At 40.1% G+C, this 20,502-nt stretch overlaps 2 long non-coding RNA genes across 3 annotated transcripts in view; one reads left to right on the forward strand and one right to left on the reverse strand.

Moving 5' to 3' along the window:
- Nucleotides 1-1,655: 1,655 nt before the first annotated feature.
- The window catches only part of LOC308059850, a 66,462-nt gene continuing 47,615 nt past the window's right edge, over nt 1,656-20,502 (reverse strand). Inside the window, exon 3 of the long non-coding RNA XR_013926456.1 lies at nt 1,656-17,246. This is a non-coding gene — a long non-coding RNA (uncharacterized lncRNA). The remainder of the gene's footprint in view (nt 17,247-20,502) is intronic.
- LOC308059853 overlaps nt 17,084-20,502 on the forward strand; it is a 40,010-nt gene continuing 36,591 nt past the window's right edge. Inside the window, exon 1 of one of the 2 annotated variants that reach the window (XR_013926459.1) lies at nt 17,084-17,223. This is a non-coding gene — a long non-coding RNA (uncharacterized lncRNA). The remainder of the gene's footprint in view (nt 17,224-20,502) is intronic. The other variant, XR_013926460.1, reaches the window with a different exon arrangement.

Raw genomic sequence — 20,502 nt, forward strand, 5'->3', positions numbered from 1 at the left:
ACTTGTACAGTTCATGTTATGTTAGGAGCTATTAGGGAATTCAACATTGCAATAAAAGGCTATTAAACTGGAGAAAGCTTCTTCTGAGTGTGTGAAGACACAATTTAGCCAAATTTGGGGAATAGTGTAAAAATATAAGAAACACCTGAGAAATCCATAAACATTTTGCAACAGAAATGTTTAGAAGGTACAGGGGTATGATGCCCATTAACTGCCATCCTCAGTTGTACTGCCATTTCTACTATGGACTTAGGAAAAGCCCACATTTTGGGAATAAAAACTCATCCAAATCCTTACAAATGGGAAACAGCAGACAGTAAATCAGCCTCCTTTCTTTATTAATGAGTTTTAATATAATCTGTGACTATTGAACTAGAACTATTTCTAAAATAAACTCATTTCTCACAGGTTTCTTTCGTTGTCTGCTAGTGTATCCCTTCATTGTTACCTTTTCATGCATTTAAAGTAGGCTACCTGCATAAGAGACATGTTAGAGACATGTATTTGTTGGGAAACACATTAAAGTCACCATCATCATTCTTTGCCCAGCAGTCAACTGTTTGAGGCATTACAGTTTTGACCCCATTCTGACTGTAGAACTGTATCACAGGTTAGAAAATACTCTCACCAATTTTCTTCGGATCAGTGATTTTTGAAAACTGTTGTGTGTTAACAAATAAAATTAGATGCTTTCCTTATTTAGTTACGTTATAATTGTCATTCAAATCCCAGAAGAATCCTTGCTCCCCCGTGATTTTGATGGCAGCCACAGAAAATGAAGACAAGAGAATTCAATGTATATTTTCTCACAATCCAGAAGCTGGAGGGCATCCAGTGACATTTTCAGGTACCAAATTTAAAACCACATTACGTAATAAACTGTCCAACTCATTGACACAGTAAGCTGTTGAGACCAAAAGTCTGAACGAGTTCAAAAAAGAACTGGACAAAAATCACAGAAGACAGGTCCACTAGAGGCTTTTAAACACAATGGACAAATAACAGCCTCTGGCTCAGAAAGTTTGCCCCATTAAATGCCTTAAACTGGGAGGTTTCAAAGGAGGATTATTCTGCGTTTGCCCTGATTCTTGTTCTCCCTCTAAGCACCATCTATCAGCTACCATCAAAACAGGAGACAGCAAGCTAAACAGACCTTTGGTTTCAGCTTATATGACATGCTGCTTGGGAAGAAAAAATCCTTGAAATTGAGTGCATTTTTTCCCCATTTAATGGTGTATTTTAGTTATTTTAAAGTCTTTAGGATCGATTGGGGGCAAAAACTAAAGAAGGAAAACCCAAAAAGAAATAGTAAGTTTAATCAGTAAATACATATTATTTCAGTAAAATTGAATATATTGCTACTGCTTGAAGAAAGCCCCAAAATTAAATGGCAAAGATAGATCAGGCCAATGTTAGATATGCATAAAACTGTCAACTATCATTACACCTGTAACAGAGGATGAGACTATTAATCATTTTGTAGCAATACCGAATTCACTGCCCACAGCAAAAGGCAATGTTCCAACTAGCTTTGTGCTCTTGTAATAATAATAATCTCAATGCACTTTGTTTTGAGGATCCCAAAGCTCCTTGAGGATGCTTTCTTCTCAAGTCCTTCCTCATAAATATTTGAATAGCTTTTTATTATTTTTACAACAAGAGACAGGAACTCTAAGGGATTTGATCACATTTATAGAAGTTTATCCTTCATGAAGTGACAACTACACTCACATTCATGAGACACCACTTCATTTCTAGGCCTTATTCCACTGAAAACACTGCAACACTTTACAAAAGAAGATACCTTGATCATACATGTCAAAAACTCAGTTTTACACTCTCTGGAACCATTGCAACTCATAAAGCACAGGCCAGATCATCACATAGTACAGATTTGCACAAATCCATTTACGTTGGTTGGAACTGTGACAAACACACCAGTACAGGATCTCCAAATTTGCATATGATACAATTATAGAAAATGTTCAGGTTACATTGTCATTTTCTGTTTCTACCTCTCATCAATATTTACACTGTCATTGGCATTTTAGGGTCTAAGAGTTGTGGCAGTTTTTCTTTAATTACATATTAAAACGTTACATGAATAATGAGGTTTCTATGTACTTCTGGCACACTTCTGCCTGGATAAAATAAAAAAAAAAACAAAAAACAAATAAAAGTAAAGCTAACATTAGTAATAAATTAAATGACCATATATGCTTTTGAAACCATCTAGCATGCTGAGCCCCTGAACTTCCGACTGTCTTAACTAAAGGTCTCAACTTTCACTAACAGGTCTTGAACTTCTCAATCTGTAGCACCACAAAGTTCTACCTGCAGGAGAAGATGCATGGTCATACCCATTTGAAAGCAGCAGAGGCACCAGGAATGCCGTGGGCTCCCTGGGGTGGGTCATTGCAGCCAGGGCCTGCCCCATCTCCCCAAGCAGGAGCAGGGCAGCTGGGGGGCACTGGGGCAGCCCCAGCCCTGGGCACGTGGACAGGCTGAGGCTGGGCTGGGACTTGGGCCCACTGATGGGCCCATCTCAGCAGAGCCCATGGCCAGGTCTCCAGCTGCCCACAGCCCTGCCCTGTCACTGGGTCACTGGGGCAGGGGCTGGCAGCCCCAGGGGGCTGCAGTGGGGTACCGGGCTGTGGGTCCTGTGGAGGGGAAGAGCCCCAGTAGGGCTGGACAGGTATGGTCAGGGCTAACAGTGCCCTAGGGGCATGACACACGAGGGAAAAGTCCTATAGCAAGTGTTGCAAGATCCCCAGCCTGACTGAAATTCTTGTTTAGAAGAGCTTGGGGCAAACATCCCATCCCCTTTCTGACAGAGTACATGTGCTGGCTGCAGACACTACTTTTCTACGGAGCAGCCTGGCCTTAACAATGACTTAGTAGCAAGAGCATTGACCTAATCAGGAACCGAGTACATTGGTGCAGGAAGACTGTCACGGTAAACCACTGACCATTCCAGTTGCTGCCTGTTCTCGAGAGTAATACTGCATATAATGTTCATGTAAGTCAGTTGCAAGGATTTCTAAAAATAAAGTATTTTTTAGAAGAAATCATCCTCAGTCCTCCTCTGCAGTTTCACTAGTTAAAGTCCCACCAGTCAGGTGACAGGTTTCAGGTCCCAACCGAGCAACTTGGTGTAAGTTTCATGTAAAACGCTTGTATCATTCCAGACAGCCATTTCATTTCATGATAGATCCTAGATCATTGCAGTAGCCTTCAGGACTCATTTTCCAACCTGTTTTTCTTGAGACTTTGAGATCCATGGCCTTGTTCAGGGCTTTTTCCAGACTGCCAGCCCATGGCTGACCTCTGTGGATCCTGGTTCTCTTTTCACCCCACACTGTTGTCTCTATCAGCCTTCTTCTACTCACCAGGATAATGCACAAATGGTAGGTTCTGCTCCACTGCAGCTTGAGCGCCTCTGATCCCTGTCTTCTTGCCTACAGTTCCCACAAAGGACAGATTTTTCCAGCTTGTGCTCATCCTACCTAGATAAAACTACCATCCAGCACATTGTCTTATACCAACTGTGTTCAAATGTTGGTGCATCAAGAAGTGAAGAAACAGGGAAGGCATGTAGTAACACCCTAAATATTTAACAACTCACTATCATTTGCTGACTAAAGGCTTCCTGGGTCAGGGTTGTTATCTTTGTGTGTAAAAGCCCACAACAGACTTCTGTTTCACAAAAAGTTTCCAAACTTTGATCCTATGTGCAGTTTTAGCACACACATAATCCCACAGCACAGGTTTCCACAGCTTTATTGTATGTTTTCTGATGCATTGTTGCCTTTTTATTTGGTTTGATCTTGCCACCCTATAGCTTAATCTAATGCCACTTTGTGTACTGGAAAAGGCCATGAGTAGCTGTTCCATGCTTACGCTCTGCTCTGCATTATCATGCATAATCATCTACTGGTCCTTGAGACATCTAGGGTGAAGCTGGCTGGGATACTCTTACACTTTTCTGCAGTAGCATCCATGCTGGTAACATAGTTGTAGCAACATGGCCTGTGGCTTCTAGAGTAGCTGTACTGACTGAAAGCAGAGATCTGGAATGTATTACATTTTTTTTGGATGTTCTCTTTGAAAGGCTTGCACTTTTCCTGAGTTGATGCCTGTAAGAAAAGGCAGAGACAGTATGGTCTGCTTTGGTTTATGTGGTGGTTAGTCTTACCCACCTTTCCCTGTTCTCTTCCTTGGGTAGTAGGTGGGAGGAGCTCATCACAAACCAGTGTCAATAGGATGTTAGAGGTTAATGAGATAGGTATGGATCCATACACCTTAGTATGCAGTGAAGATAACTAACCTGAAGCAACAGCATAGTTGCCCTCCCCTTACTGACAGTACTGAAGAGAGGGCTGCTGAAGGATATCTGAATGACACACTACACCCCTTGATCACTACTCATGAGCCCATCTAGATGCCCTTGCACGGGGTCTGTTATTTTCTTAGCAACCAATGAGCCTGACAATTAGGTAAGGGTGCATCCTGCAACAGAAGGAGACAGCATAATGCAGTGAAGACAGAACGGGGGGGAAATGGATGCATTAAAGAGATAAGGCTGAAACAACAGCTTCAAGCAGCCCACTAAAATGGATAGGTTGCTCACCTGCGGAGACCCAGCAGTAGACAACATTTCTGGACAGGGATTCTATTTTCTGTTTCCTGCGGAACAGGCCATATCCTCTCATCTCATTCCTTTCTTTAATAACACATGATATAGCCCTTGCCAGCCATCTCTCTCAATTTTGCTGACCATATTTTTTTTCGTTATTCTTCAATTTTGGTTTTATTACAGCAAGTAACAGAATAGCATCAAAGTTTTTTTAGGACTATTCAACTGTCAATCTGTCAACCTCTGTTTAATAGATCTGACTGATTACAGGCAATCATTTCAGAAGCAATGCAGTGCTAATTTAGACCTTCCCAATAGAAACTGAAGTTCCCAATGCAGTACACATGCATTTTGTCCTCAGAGAATTGTGGTACCTAACATAAGATGTGAGATCTGTAAGCTTCTCATAAATAGCAGCCGACTGCTTAATTTAAAATGGCATTATCTGAAATCTAGTGAAAGTCTTCTATGCAAACACACATTCTCACTATTGCACGTGAAATTGATCTTAGGTATTTAGGCACAACTAGCAAGTATTAAACAATTTAAATACGATCATCAAATATTTGACTGATGGGAATCTTTCATAGACCTTACCTTTTCTACAGCTATCCAACTCACAAAAGAAATCATAGGCTTCCATTGAATTAAGGGGATGTAAATCTACAACTCAACAGTAAAAATCACCTTATACAAATGAGCTTGTTACTTACATTTTGGAGTGGCCAATTCCCAAACAAGTGGGAAGGTGTAAGGTAACCTGAAGTAACATAACATGTTATAATGCTTCAGAAATCATCTCTTAGGATAGAAAAGAATCACTTAAGAGTTCATATAGGAATTACTGTTATCAGTGAGCTGGGGTTCAAGCTGATGCCAACATCATCGTTGCCTCTAGGAAGCCAAAGAATCCTCTTGCCTTTTGGATGTGTAGGAGACATTGGACAACAGCTTTTGAATGTTCTACTCCTCTTGCTTACTAATTGGGACAGTTTTCAGTTCTCTGGATTCCTTCATATGAAGCTGTCATGGTTTAACCCAAGCCAACAGCTAAGCACCACCCAGCCACTCACTCCCTTCCCCTTCAGTGGGATAGGGGAAGAGAACTGGAAGGGTAAAAGGGAGAAAGCTTGTGGGTTGAGATAAAGACAGGTAGATAAGTAAAGCAAAAGCCAGGCATGCAAGCCAAGCAAAACAAGGAATTCATTCACCACTTCCCATGGGCAGGCAGGGGTCCAGCATACCTAATGGTAACTCAGGAAGACCAACACTATCATTCCAAATGCCCTCCTTTCCTCATTCTTTCCCCAGCTTTTATACTACTGAGCATGACATCACATGGCATGGAATATCCCTTTGGTCAATTGGGGTCAGCTGTCCCAGCTGTGTCCCCTCCCAGCTTCTAGACCACCCAGCTTACTCACTGTTGGGGTGGGGTGAGAAGCATAAAAACCTTGACTCTGTGTAAGCACTGCTCAGCAATAATGAAAACATCCCTGTATTAACACTGTTTTCTACACAAATACAAAACACAACCCCATAATAGCTACTATGAAGAAAATCAACTCTACCCCAGCAAAAACCAGCATGGAAGTCATGAGATGTGAAATGCAATTTCTTGCTGTTACTGCTGACTTGATTCTAGTATGGCTAGATCTTCCAGCCTTTATGAATCAACATACATAAGACATCTATCAAACCACACAAAATCATGCTGCCTGTTGGCAGTGCTCCAGTAAGCTCACAGTTCATTTCCAATCTGACTAAACTTAATTAAAGCATATCTCAACATATGAGTACGGATGTGTCAGAAACTTAAGCATAAGCAAACAGGTTCATAAGGAAATCGGTGATAATTGGAATTTTAGATAGTGACACTGTTTGCAATGTCAGGGTAGTAAACATTCCCATGGAGATTAAGAATTTACTGAAAATTCATGTAGAGCCTGTCATAGGCTAAGTAATGGAAGATTTGAGCAGATGGAGACCCCTTTGCCTTTGGGGCAAAATTAATTTTGTCTAAATGCACGTACTTTCCAGAATGCTGCATGCCCTAAAAGATCTCCTGTTATTATTCTGTCATTTTATTTGGGAAAAAAAAAAAAAGTGTTCTTAAATTTTTAGGTAGCAAAGAAGAGGTTAACAGTGAGGTAGGATGATGCATAACATGTGATTTCCAGTCATACTCAAAAGTTTCCACTTCTGGAAATTTTATTTTGTTCCAATGCCTATCCATAAAGTCTGTAACTTCAGCACAACAAAGCAAGCTGATCTTAAGGAATCCATTTCCTATCCTGCACTGTCATATGACTGGCACTGGCAGTGATATAATTCTTCACATTGAAAATATGAATAATATCACCAGTAATACGACAATTCTGTAAACTTAGCCCCTTAGCACAGAAGTCATCCAGGGTGGCAGTTCAATGCAGCTCAAGAATTTACAAGGGAATTTAATCTCCATGGATCTCTTTAATTTTTTTCATTGAAAAGAGTTAATAAATATCTAAGGCAAATAAATGAATGTATTATGTAGTGGGCTTATTATGCCAAAAAATCATAGATAGATATCAGAGGTTAAGTGGCCTAGAGACCCAATCCTTTTGCAGGAGCTCAGAGTGTTGTTGCATGTTGTTCCCTGACAGCCCACACCCCTGCCCAATGCAGAATGGAGCCACACCATGCCTTGTGTTCTACTAACCCAGGAGGAAGAAAATAATACATCATTTTAACATTTAAGAACAATCCTTTATAAACATAAATATTCAGGTCACTACAGAATATGCAGGTAGCATGAGAGTCTCACACCACAGTTGTGTTTCCCTCTGAATTGCTAATACTCTATGGCTTTTTTAAAGGTTGGATTTATTACTGTCATAGTTTAACCTTGGCTGGCAACAAAGCACCACACAGCCGCTCACTCACTCCCCCCTCACCCAGAGGGATGGGGAGGAGAATCATAAAGGAATGTACAACTCAAGGGTTGAGATAAGAACAATTTAATAGGTAAAGCAAAAGCCACGCACGCAAGCAAAGCAAAGCAAGGAATTCACTCCCCACTCCCCATGGGCAGGCAGGTGCTCGGCCATCCCCAGGACAGCAGGGCTCCGTCACACATAACGGTTACTCAGGAAGACAAATGCCATAATGCCAAATGTCCCCCCTTCCTTCTTCTTCCCCCAGTTTATATACTGAGCATGACGTCATATGGTATGGAACATCCCTTTGGCCAGTTGGGGTCAGCTGCCCTGACTGTGTCCCTTCCCAATTTCCCGTGTCCGCCAGCCCTCTTGCTGGCAGGGCCCAAGGAACTGAAAAGTCCTTGACTTAGTATAAACATTATTCAGCAACAATTAACAACATCAGAGTGCTATCAACACCATTCTCACACCAAATCCAAACCACAGCCCTGCAGCAGCTACTAAGAAGGAAACTAACTCTATCCCAGCTGACCCCAGGATAATTAGATATATATTTAAAAAGAAAAAATAAAAATTGTATAATAGAACAGGTGTATAAGAATGTAATTAGCATCAGTTCTTGCCCTGCCATTTATTTAAAGTAACCCCACATCTGCACCACATTACTGTAGGGAAGGAAAAATCACCTGCAATGATTATCCTGATAAAGCTATATGTTGCTGAATAAAAGCAATATTAGCACATCACAGAACAATACTGTGGTCTTTTAAAATTAGTTCACCATGGACATAAACTTCTAAGATACCTTCATCATGTTACATCATCAAAGTACATCTTCTATAGCTACAGACCAGAGAGAAACTGCAGAAGCCCTTTGCCCCCAGCGAAGCAGTGCCACTTTAAATCAGAAAGGAAACGACCCACTCAAAGCCAGTGGGTTTGGGTTTCACAATCACTTTGTTTCTTTTATAAACAGGAATGATTGAATATTTTGTAACTATTCTAGATACTGAGTAACAAGTAGTTCTTGGGTTACATAAAAACTGCCTGGAAAAGAATTACCTGGCAGATAGGCTTGTTTGGGCCTTTTGGTGTATTTTATGCATGAGATAGAGCACAAGTTCACCAGAAACCTCAACGAGCGTGAAATAGACTTCTTTAGGCATACCTTGTTGAGCAGCCAGCATTTAGAAAAGTTTTCTGGCTTTGAAATGAAATAAAAGTATCTGATCTTGTGTACTGTCACCTGCATCTCAGGTGTTGATGATATTTGATATTCAAGGGAGTGATAACTCTATTCTTGCATTCTTAAAAATGATGAAATCCCTTGCCTACAAGCTCCACGTGCTGTTTTACCCTTCCAAAGCTCTATAACTTGGATGCTGTAACAGCCAGGAAGACACACAGTTCCACCTGCCAGGAGTGAGACTACCCTACTCCACTGGCTGAGACCCTCCAAACAAGAACACAATCCAGGATGTGCTACTTTCTGGGATGAACAGAAGTTACTGTGTAAAGCTGTAATTAATTCAGATTCCTTTCTCAGGCTATGCCAAATCAATAAGGCATATAAGCATGCATAAATTCTCATTAAATAAGACATGCAAAGGGTTTGCTGGCTTTGTCTACATTAGCATGTAGGCTAATAGGATTCTTCCTACCATGTTCAAAGCAACAGGAATTTAAACACATCTCAGCAGACAAAAAGTTATACTAAGGAGTTACCTAATCCTGTCTTAGAATTTTACTTTCCAAAAAAACCTAAACACCACATGACACTATTTGTTTAATATAAAGCCTTATGTACAGCTCTGATGTACAACTCAAGTGACAGGCCAAAACACATACTGAATTTCCTTTTTGCTGTGGCAGAAGGCTTCTATTCTGTGCATCAGATAAAGCATTTCATTCTGGCCCTGTGAGAGTTGGAAGGAGATCTGTTACCAAAATGGAAGGTCAGAATGTGAACTACGGGTGTGTTTTCCATGAATTATTGACTGAGATTTTTTTTCCCGGTAATAGGATAAATGCTTTCAGAAAAAGAACTAGCATAGCAAGAGGTCTGAAATGTTATTTTCCCTCTGTGTGCTAAAAGAAGCAAGGGAAGAGGAGCACCATTATTTTAAGTGAGCCTTTTATACAAAGATTGAGATCCATTTTCACACTAGTCACTAACGATACCAAAGTAAAAGCGGATAGGAGATTTATTCCTTTGCCATTTCAGATTACATATCAAAAATTCCAATACTGTATTTTCCCTGTGTACACTAACATACATGCTTAGATCTGAACGACTTCTTTTCTTCTGGATTTATTACTGAATGCATCTCCAGTTCCAGCTTTATTGTATCCTAGCCATCCTCTTTGCGCTGAAGAAAATAGTGTCAGCCGAAGTGTATTACCAAGTACACCTGAGCACTCACTGCGGTGAGTCAACCCACAGCATTCACCGTAAACCCAGGGCATCTATTCCTGACAATCATTTTTAACATCAGACAATGTACATTGTCTTTTTGCTCATCACCTTCGCCACATTTATGCTTTCTTTAAGTACAGCCACTGCCTGAAAAGAACTAAATAGGATAGTGTATGGTTTTGGTTTTGACTGGGGTTTTTTTGTTGGGTTTTTTTTTTGTTTGTTTGGTGGCTTGGTGGTTTGGTTGGGTTTATTTGGGGTGTGTGTGTGTCAGTTTGGGGTTTTTTGGGGAGGGGGGAAATCCACTTAATATATATTCAGCTCTTGTTTAAAAAAAATAAAATGTGGGGAAAAAAGCTTAGTATTCTGGTCAGTTGATAAATGTAATCCCCAAGAGCACACTTTATCCCATTTGGATTAGAAAGATGAGAGTAGCCAGGGTGCAATAGGTTTTACTGGGATAGTGCATAAAGATAATTTACAACTTTACTAATAATTGGTAATTGCTGATGAATTTCTATCATGTGGTTGCTAAAAGCATTTTCTTGAATGAGAAATTTTTGGTTCCAAAGTTTTTGTATTTTGAAATTTTTTGCATTCTTTGCTCTATTACAAAAGAGACCAAACAGTTTGATCCTTTTTTTTTTTTTTTATTGGGTGGGGGGGAACTGATTTACATTTTTCTGACTTTAGTATTAAAGTAGTATAAAGTTGGATGAATCTTAGCCCATAGTGAATTATTCAAACTAGGGTATGAAGTGAATTAACATTTCAGCACAAAATCAGAACATAGAATTTTTTGCCAAATATTTTTGTTCTGCAAGTGAAACTAATTTAGCTAAACAACAAATTTAAGTACAAATGTTCCTTCATAAAAGAAAATATTGACTAGCTCTAAATATTGACAGATAAATCAAGCTGGATAGATTGTTTGCAAGATTGAATGCTGAATCCATTGACCTTCAAATCTATCATGTTTTGCAACATATATTCAATTGCCTTACAGCAACACACTTTTCTTTATTCTCTGTCAAGCAAATACCTGACATACTGTGTGCACTATTGTCAAACAAAAAAATTGGTTCTTTCCCTGGAGTATGGTGTGCAGGTGGGAGGGGAGGAGAGAAGCAAAGGTTATTTTAATTTAGTTCTCAGTTCCCTCTCAGACAAGTTGCTTAGCTCACCATAAATTCATCACCACACAGCTCAGTTATTCCTAATACGCTGCCTTCAAAAACGTATTATTTATGGATGCAGTAATGGAGTAACTCAAACGACTGGAACAATTCCATGACAGACATTCAAAAGGAATATTACACCTTCTCTACACTTTCTAGCAGTTGTTTCTTACTGCTGACAAAGTAATTAAAGTGAAATGCACCATGATCCTTGTTGCTGTACATCTATGTTCAGAAGTTCTTAAATTAATTGTCCATCTAAACCAGAGAGCTCTGCCACTGCAGCAAAAGCATATAAGGGAACAAGGATAGCTATTGAAGAAGGAAAAGAAAATCAGCATGATGAACAGGAAAAAGTTAATAGCTAAAACAGAACTGGTCTGCTACATCCCATTCAGCAGCTCCCTAAAACAAAGTACTATTGGATTACATTTTCTCAGTCAGGGTATTTGTCTGAAATTCTAGAGCCATCTAGACAGGATTAAATAGGATAAGAGTGTTCCCCATGATAACAAGCATTAAATCCAGTGACTGAACGAGAGACAGAGGGTGATCCTGTTTGTGTGTGTGTGTGCATGCGGGCACGCGTGTGTGCAGACGTGGGTTCCCCTGTATGCGATGGCCTCTATAGGCTCGAGTGATTCAACTGCATTTCTGGCACAGCCTTTTATTCTGCATACACACAGCCAAACACATTAAGTATTTATCATTGTGGAGCATAGCGATGCTGTAAGTTTGGAGTGCTGGTAATGATCGTGACCAAGCAACTCACTAATAAAGTACAGATGTGGTTTCAAAATGGAACAGAAGTACCGGACACACACGCGCGCACATGCACATATGCATACACACAAAATATGCTGTGGGTTATTTACATTATGCCTGGTATTGATTATTACCAGATGGGAGGGGAAAGCAATAGCTGACAGATTAACCATATGGATCTGCTTTAATTCACCCTGAGTTATAGGTCTGCAGTTCTCCCTCCTCCCTTTTTGGCTCAGAAACCTATGATTTGCTAAGGGGAAAAAAATGTAAATTTACTGTAAGGAGCACATTTCCATCATAAAGCTCCTAATGCTACACTCAGGGATTGAGCTATCTTTCTTTACAGGAACTGCAGTTCCGGCACCACTTCCTAAAGCCACAGGCAGTACCATGAGCAAAAGATTCTGTTACAGACCAGTGAACAAAAAGCGTTTCAATACTGATGAGCCTTGCAGACAATAGATCCTAACTGAAGAAGCTTTGTTTAAGATTCTGCTTTTCACAAAGCTGTTTCAGCCAGCCTCATATAACATACCAGCAAAAAAATCCAGAGACTGCAGTTGTCAAGGCATCATTCTATTCTGAAAACTGGGAGCCCTCAGCAGTGCTTTGAGCTTCAAAGCCTTGGCTCTGGAGGCTTTCTAAGTAGCTGCTCTTCCTACAAGAGTCAGATATAGCAGGAGCTACAAACTCTCTCAAAGCAACAAAGGAAAACACAGTCTCCCCACCCAGCTGTGACCTTCTGAGACTTGTGCATTATGCATTAGAAGGCTGAAGTGTAAATGGATACTTCAGAAAAGCTTCAAGAAAAAAAAATAGCTAATTGACAAAAGAAACTTTTTGGTCTTTCTGCCAAAAGTAGATTTGAAACAATGTATTTTCTGTACAGTTTAACCTTTAATTTCTATTGTTTTGATTTGCAGCAACCTCCATCCCACTTCCAAGGGCAGAGGGCAAACAACCCTCTATTGCTCATAGGTTTCATTTATATATGTGCACCATTATAGTTCTCTAACCTTTCTGCTTTTCAAATCCATCACTTATGCCTACTGCCAAACAAGTTGCTGTTGACTTTTCAGTGCTCTCTAAATCCATAAAAGAGCTCTAAAAGGAGTAGCATGGGCATCAAAGAAACAACACATAGAGCTGAGACAGAATGAAAAGGGATGATACAAACTAAGAAATCAGCACTAGAAAGAAACGTACACCATGTTTCAATGTGCTATTCATATCTTCTGATGGTTACAGGCAGATTCCATCCTTTCTGGCACTAAAAGGCATGAATCCTTCCTTTCAACTCTTGAGTCAAGAAAGTGACAGCCAGAGTTTACGACTGGTCAGAGTTTTGTCCTTTGATTTTGTGACGCTTTCTGTGCATTCTTGGACAACTGGGTGGGGGGGTGGGGGGTGGTGTTCTTCATTTTTTTTTAATCCTAAAATGGGAATAAACGCTAATACATGCACAGCAACTGCTAGGGGAATTAGTGAAGCATTTTCAAATTCATAGTTAAAAGCCATGCTCCATCTACTCTAGCTCTGCCTGGACATAATTCTAAAACCACAAAGAAGCTGAGAAGATTGCACCCAATCTAGTAAACTATTCTCAGTTGAAAATTTAATAGCCTGCTGGAACAAACAGCAAAAACCCTGCTGATTTTCACACAGTTAGGATTTCACCCCACTAAACAAAATTCCTAATGGAAGTCATGCACGTCAAACATTTGCACACTACATCCCCTGTATTTTCAGCTTCAGAAAGGTATTTTGTAATCCATGCATGACTGCTACTCTACAAAATAATATTAAATAAAATGTCAGTGTTCAGTGAAACCTGTACAAAATACAGTGGTTGGCCTTAAAATCATGCTTTTTTTAAACAAAACTATATTCAAATGGAATGGCTGCTTGAGCAAGACATTTGTTTTCTATTATCATTTTTGACAAAAGCTAGCAGCTTAACACTCTCTCCAAAGACATGCTTTAGAAAACATAATGCCATTTGTAGTGTTTCCCCTTCCTACAACAAGAAGCACAAAGAGCTCAATTTAATGCTATGCTGTCTGCTCACCTACCAAGCCTGTGGCAAAGCCAGGATGGGGATCTATTGCTCCAAATCCCAGCCCTATGCATTAGCAGATAAACCACACTGTTTCCTCTTGTGCCCATGCTGCTCTGATGGTAGGTAAGACTGGAAGCCAACTTAGGGAAAACTACTTGTTTAAAGTAATAGAAGGAAGGTTACAGATGCCTCCCTGAAGGTGAATAACAAAGGGTATTATGTGAGCGCTTCTCTTGTCAGTGGAAGCTCTGTCTGAGATGACTTGTGTGCCCAGGAGTAATGTTTACACCTCTGTAGAGAAGCAGGATGCCATCCTGGTGGTACAGGATTAATCATTTATTCCGAGTGGCACTATGGTTCATTATTGGAGGGTGTTGGCCCTTATTTCTAAATGGTCCCCCTGGAGCCACACTGGCAGAAGCGTGGAAAGAGGCAGAGCCATACTGAGGCCCTTTAGTTTCAGCCAAAGGATAATACATTTGTGCATTACCTCTGGACTTGCAGAGTAGAACAGTTAGTAGTATGCAAGGAAAGGTTATTTAGATTCAAACAGTGTTGTGATGCAGAGGAGGAAAAACAGACTCAAGCTAGTATATAAAATACATGAAAAAAGGGCACATTGGGTTAAAATCCAGGGTTAAAATCTTTTAACTTCAGCCATAAAATATAGGTGGATGTCAAATGACTTTCCCTAACAGAAGACAGAAAATTTGCTTTCTTTGGGAAGCAGCTTAGAAAGCAAACTCAGTTCAGAGCATGTCAAGGTGGATTTCTTTCAGCTCTGTGGATGTGCAAGTCCAAACATTCACCCTGAAAAGTCAAATTCAGAAATGCTAGGTTTCACACAACTTTCAACAAACCAGAAAATGCAAGCAACCTTTGATAGATGGCTTTGCTTCTGATTTTACCCTCTGCACTTTTACTCAAAGTTTAACTCAAAGTTTCAGGCATACTTAGCCAATGTTAGGTAAATAATGAGAATATCTGAGTGGGATTAAAATAGTAATATAGATGCAATTATTTCCATATACATATAGGCAGAGGCCACGTAATTTGCCTACTTGAGATGCTGTATGGAATGTACTACACAAACATTCAGATTACACTTGTGTTGATAGAGCCACTGAGTCCAGCTTGAATGTATTCAGTCGCTCTGCTGGGTTTCTTAATTTAGCTCCTTCCCCATCAGGAAAAAGCAGCACCACTTCTGACATCAAGCAAACATGCCATTTACGTGGCTTTATGCCAGTATATTATGCAAACCTGTGGATGCCTTCAAACATAAAGCTATGTCAGAATTTTAGCTAATTATACTGGTTAAATCCAAAGGCGTGCATCTGATTTGTAAAAATCATTCTTATGCTGCCCAAAGTCCTGGCTTGGTATTCTGACATACCTGTAAGAACAGATTAAAATTAGATGATCCAGGTATCCCTCTATACCTTCTTGACAGATGCTGCTAGGCAGTGAAATAGACCTAAATTAAAGTTGGGGCAATAACCCCTTCAACTGTCTAGTTTTAATCCATTGCCACAAATCTGCTGGATACCATAGAAGCAGTTATATTGTCCAAAAGTGCTTTTGTCAGTATAGCTCATTTCACACATTGAATCACTGAAAACTATGCTAGCCCTAGCACTTTTTTGCTGGTATAACTGTGATTCCATTAGTAGGGTTTTATCAGGAAAGTTATCCAGTAAAGCTATCTGTAAAGCCAGGTCTTTCATTAGGAATGAAACTGCTAACAAGTCTGACATTTAAATTACCATTACTAGCCAGCTGAGTTATCTTGCTGAAATGAATGGACCATTCGGACCTCTTGGAGCTACTGCTGCAAGCTCTCTGCTCTGTGTCCTGTGATTCAAGTTTCTGAGGTTTTCTTTGTGAGCAGAACCCATAAAAACATCATTATTTTTCCAAATTCAGAGAAGCAAGCTACTGCTACAAAATGGTGTCTGATGTGATCTGCTACCACTTCCAGACCCACTCCAGGCACTTACCTTGAAAATTCCCTAGGTTACCTGGAAAGTTCCCAAGCTCCTGCTCAGCACAAGAAAACATACTAAGAGAAAGAAAAATCTCATGGTTAATGTTCAGGTTCTCCAACATGACTTTGGTAAAATATTTTTATTGTCTTTGCTGCAGCTTTCCCATTGATGAAAGGGGGTAGTCCTCTGCCTCTTACCCGCCTGCTGTGATGGACTTTGCAGCTCGCTGCTTGGGTAGGGAGAGTCAAAAGCAGACCTCCTCTTTCAAGTGCTTTCAGAAAAAATCAACAAAATAATGTTGATCAAAAGACTGCTAACAAAAGGAATGTAATATACATCAACTGTGCTTTTTCTGGATGCTGCTGTACTGGTTTCAACCTTTTTGGTTGAAAGCTGCAAAGTCCTGCCATGGCAGTCACAGGGACATTTAGCTGAGGCTGTGGCTACATGATCAGAGGCCATGCTGCAGGTATACACTTGGACCAGAAAAAAAGGTACCATGGCAACTCCTGAGAAAGCAGCAGACCGTGCATTTGAAAGTCTCCAATAGCAAGCTGCATGCTGAAAGAAAGACATTTGAACATGTAAGAAACATAGCCCTGACTCATCCAAGGGTGCTTTGGGAGAGCTCCAAGATGCACTCAAGTCACATGACAGCTTTGCTGCTTGTCAAAAATTGGGACAGCTCTATTTGCCTTGGGTTAACTGGTTCACATGTCCCTTGCCTACGTGTGATCTCATGTAGCTGTTTACTAGGATGCCCGTTTTCTAAGGGGAAAAAAATAATAATAATATGCAAAGTAAAATCCCACAGGTTTGGGCATTTGAGGGTTGGAGTTTTTTTAAAACCACAGGCTTCCTGGGTAATCAAAACCCTCATTTCTTCAGACTTACTTGTTAGTGTGATAGACTGTGGATTACAGTAGAGAAGCATTTCCAGATTCTGAAAAGACCTTCAAAAATCAGAGGTTAGTAAATAAATGTAGGCAGCAGGAGGGGGCTCTTGATTTCCCACAAGAAACAGAAAAAAAAGGCACAGGAAGAGGCCTGACCTTCCTCTTCTGTGGACACTAACCCAGCACAGAATTATAGTCCTGTCTCACTTGCTTCATGCAGACAAAGGGTAGTGCCCATGAATGGAGGTACCCTGGCCCAAATTCTTCTCTGCTTGCTTTCATCAGCCGCAGCATGCTCACCCAGGGACTGAGTAATGCTGCGTAATTGATGGCTGTTTGCACTCCGGAGTCTCACAGCCTGGTAAGTAACAGCATTCACAGCAGCTGGGAAGAAAGAGATTTTTGTTAAATAAATAGAACCAGAATTAGAAGGCAAGGATTTTAACGAAAGCTAGATATTTCTAATGTGTATTTCTGACAGCTCATTCACTTGTACTAAATGCTTCAAGATGTACAAAAATGTACATGTATTTAAGACAGCTGGGTCTCTGTGTCATCAGGTGTTTCTGAGGCTACATTTTTAGTTTGAAAACTACTATGCCATGTATTTGAAAAATGTTTGACAGAACAAGCAAACAAAACAAAACCAAGAAAAAATACTATTTGCATTGCTGCCTTTTGTTTTACAGGACAATGCAAGGATTCTTGAAGGTTACAGAAAAAGGTGGCAGGAGCAGTTTCTCAGGGCAATTCACATAACCTAATTTTGAGAATTACGAGAGCTGGAGACAGTAGAAACATCCACAGCCAGGCCAGGCATAAGGCAGAGTAAAGTAGAAATGCAGAAAACAGGTCAGGCTTGCTACAAGGTCTCAAGGAAAAATGAACACTGGTAAGCTTTACCTTTTGGGTTCAAAGTAGCTGCCACAGATTAGCTATTTGCTGGGTTTCACCCACACGTGGCCAGACAACATTTGGCAGTTTCGCTTTGAGATGGCTTGTAGGCAAATTTAGGCTCAAATATAGTGACATTCTCAGACCTGATTCATGAGCTGATTCAGGCTCTGCTCAGATAGTGAAGAATTGGGCTAAAACAGTGCGAGCCCACAAGTACCAAATAAAAAAAAATAAACTGTGCTTTTTTTCTCTTTTTTTTAAGTTTTTTTATTATTATTATTTTTCAAACCTACTCCGCTGGTTTTGTGCAATGCACAGATCAGACTGATTTCAGAATTTTAGAGATGGCTCTTGACATAAAAACAAGATATTTGTGCTTATCTCTCTGAGCAGAGTTCTACACTCCCTGCTGCCTACTGCACTCCAGCAAGTCTCTGTTTTCAGAGCTCTCCATGCAGCATGTCTGGCTCTTACAGAGTTGGTCAGCAAGAAATATTTTGGTCACAGAGGTTTTCAAACACATGGGAGAAAAATGCTGTGATACATTTGACTATTTGTGTCACAGGGCTAACCCAAAAGATACACCATTGTGGGAACTCTGCTAACCAGGCCAGCTTTAATCTCATTGTCTTTTTCTGGTTATGCTTTCTTCTTACTGAACTGAGACACTAAACATGCCCCTAGGTGAGTGGGTGGGGGGAGGTATGGAAAAAGTGTTAGCTCAGCTTGCTAATGAATTAAGCTGCTCAACTTGATGACAGATTTTGGCAGGTTCTGAAAGTTATGACAGTAGTAACTGGCCCATGTTACACCAAAATCGCTTTGACCTAAGCTTTATAGCATACATTAAACTAACCTAGTTTCTAAAATAATATTAATTTTTCATGTAGCACTTGGAACAAAAGGAAAACAAGCAAAACTTTCTACCAAGCCAATAATACAAACAGTTTACTAAGCTGTGCTGAGGGCATAAATCATATTTTGGTTTTGTCTACTTCCTTTTCATAGCTTTGTGGAAAGCTGGGGGTTGAATGTTCATAAAGATTTATTTGCTTATCAAATAATAAATTCTTCCATAAATAATCTCCAGTGAATATCATTTGATGGTAAAAAAATGACACTAATAGCAGTGCAAATAAATGAGAAACAGATTGTTTCAATTCTCATTGAAAATAAGAGACTGGATTGATGCAATGATGACATTGAAAACAATTGTGAGTGGATAAAAATCTCTGTTTAATTACACAGACAGTATTTAAGCCTCAAAGGAATCTATTGTGCAGTATTTGTAAGGTGCATTTTGTGCTTCACAGTGCTTTATAAAAGTTAGAATTCAGATCCTAAAATGCTCTGAGGTCCTTCAATTCGTATTCTAAATGATTCAAATTAGGAAGCCTCTTTAGAAGCAGTCTATACAGACTTCTAAGAAAATAACTTGTTCATGGATAAAGAAGGAGTGAACAAAAAAGCTAGCAGCAGATGCCCAAGGCTCCAGCCTCTCACTTGCTCAGGTTTTGATCAGACTAAACCTCCTCTGCTTATCTGGCCACATTTTCAGTGTTAATGGTTCTTACAATAGGGCTATTCCTGTGAGTTTCCAGCAGTCACTCAGTCCAGTTGTTAAGATACCCTACCCTTAGTAAGCAGAAGGAATAGCTTTTATAAGTGCCATTATAACTCATTATTAAGTACTCCAACAGTACTGAGATACTTATAGAACCTTAGCATGGGTCGGAAGGGACCTTCAAAGATCATCTAGTCCAACCCCTCCCTGCAATGAGCAGGGTCATCTTCAACTAGACCAGGTTGCTCAGAGCCCCATCGCACCTGATCTTGAATGTTTCCACCTCTCTGGGCAACCCGTTGCAGTGTTTCACCACCCTCGTCGTAAAAAACTTCTTCCTTGTATCTAGTCTATCTTCACCATGACCTACACTGGTGCCCCAAGTGCTAAGGGTCAGCTGAAGACAATTGTTCAGTAGTGCAATTTGTTCCTTATAAATGGATCTGCTGGGAACAGGCAAAGTTACAAATAATAAGTTACTCCTCCAGATTCAGCCCTTTCACTGAGGCCTTGTAACTTGCCCATGTTTTAAAGAAACCCAGGAATAAACCAGCATGGGTGGGTGAACCATCTGCTGTTGAGCCTAGAGGCAGTTTTGAGCAACTGAGACTGAGTTCTCATTCAGAAAATGTTTACACCCAGTCCCTGCTGTCCAGAAAAACATGTCAGACACAGCTTCAAAGTACTTAGATCAGAGGCTGCAAGCAGGGAAGCAGCCACACCATAAATCTCAAATGGTACGAAGTAGCTCAAACATTTACTTAGATTCACAGGTGGGATTCAAAACCTGTGTTGGGCATCATGGATATGCTGAGAGCAGTACTTGAGTTAGCTAGCTTTAAAGTTATCTTGGAAAGGCCTTTTTTAACCACAATAACTACAATATTGGCACATCCTTAGGCTGCGAGATTTTTCCGGAAGGAAAATACACATTTGACAATACACTGGGTAACTCAGAGTATCTGCACTGGCAAGGGCAATGGCATTCCAATTTCCAGCTGGGATTTTACTCACAAATACAAGTTGGAAGTAAAAATTACTAAAAATAGGATGTCAAATACTGTGTTGAACAGATTATTTTTTAGTATCCCCAATAAAAATCAGTTACTTGGTTTTAGCCAAGTCTTAACTTTCAGTCATATCAACATTAAACCATGCAGAAATGTAAAAGCATATGTT

This window comes from Falco punctatus (genome assembly GCF_963210335.1).
Source record: "Falco punctatus genome assembly, chromosome: 3".
Taxonomy (NCBI): domain Eukaryota; kingdom Metazoa; phylum Chordata; class Aves; order Falconiformes; family Falconidae; genus Falco; species Falco punctatus.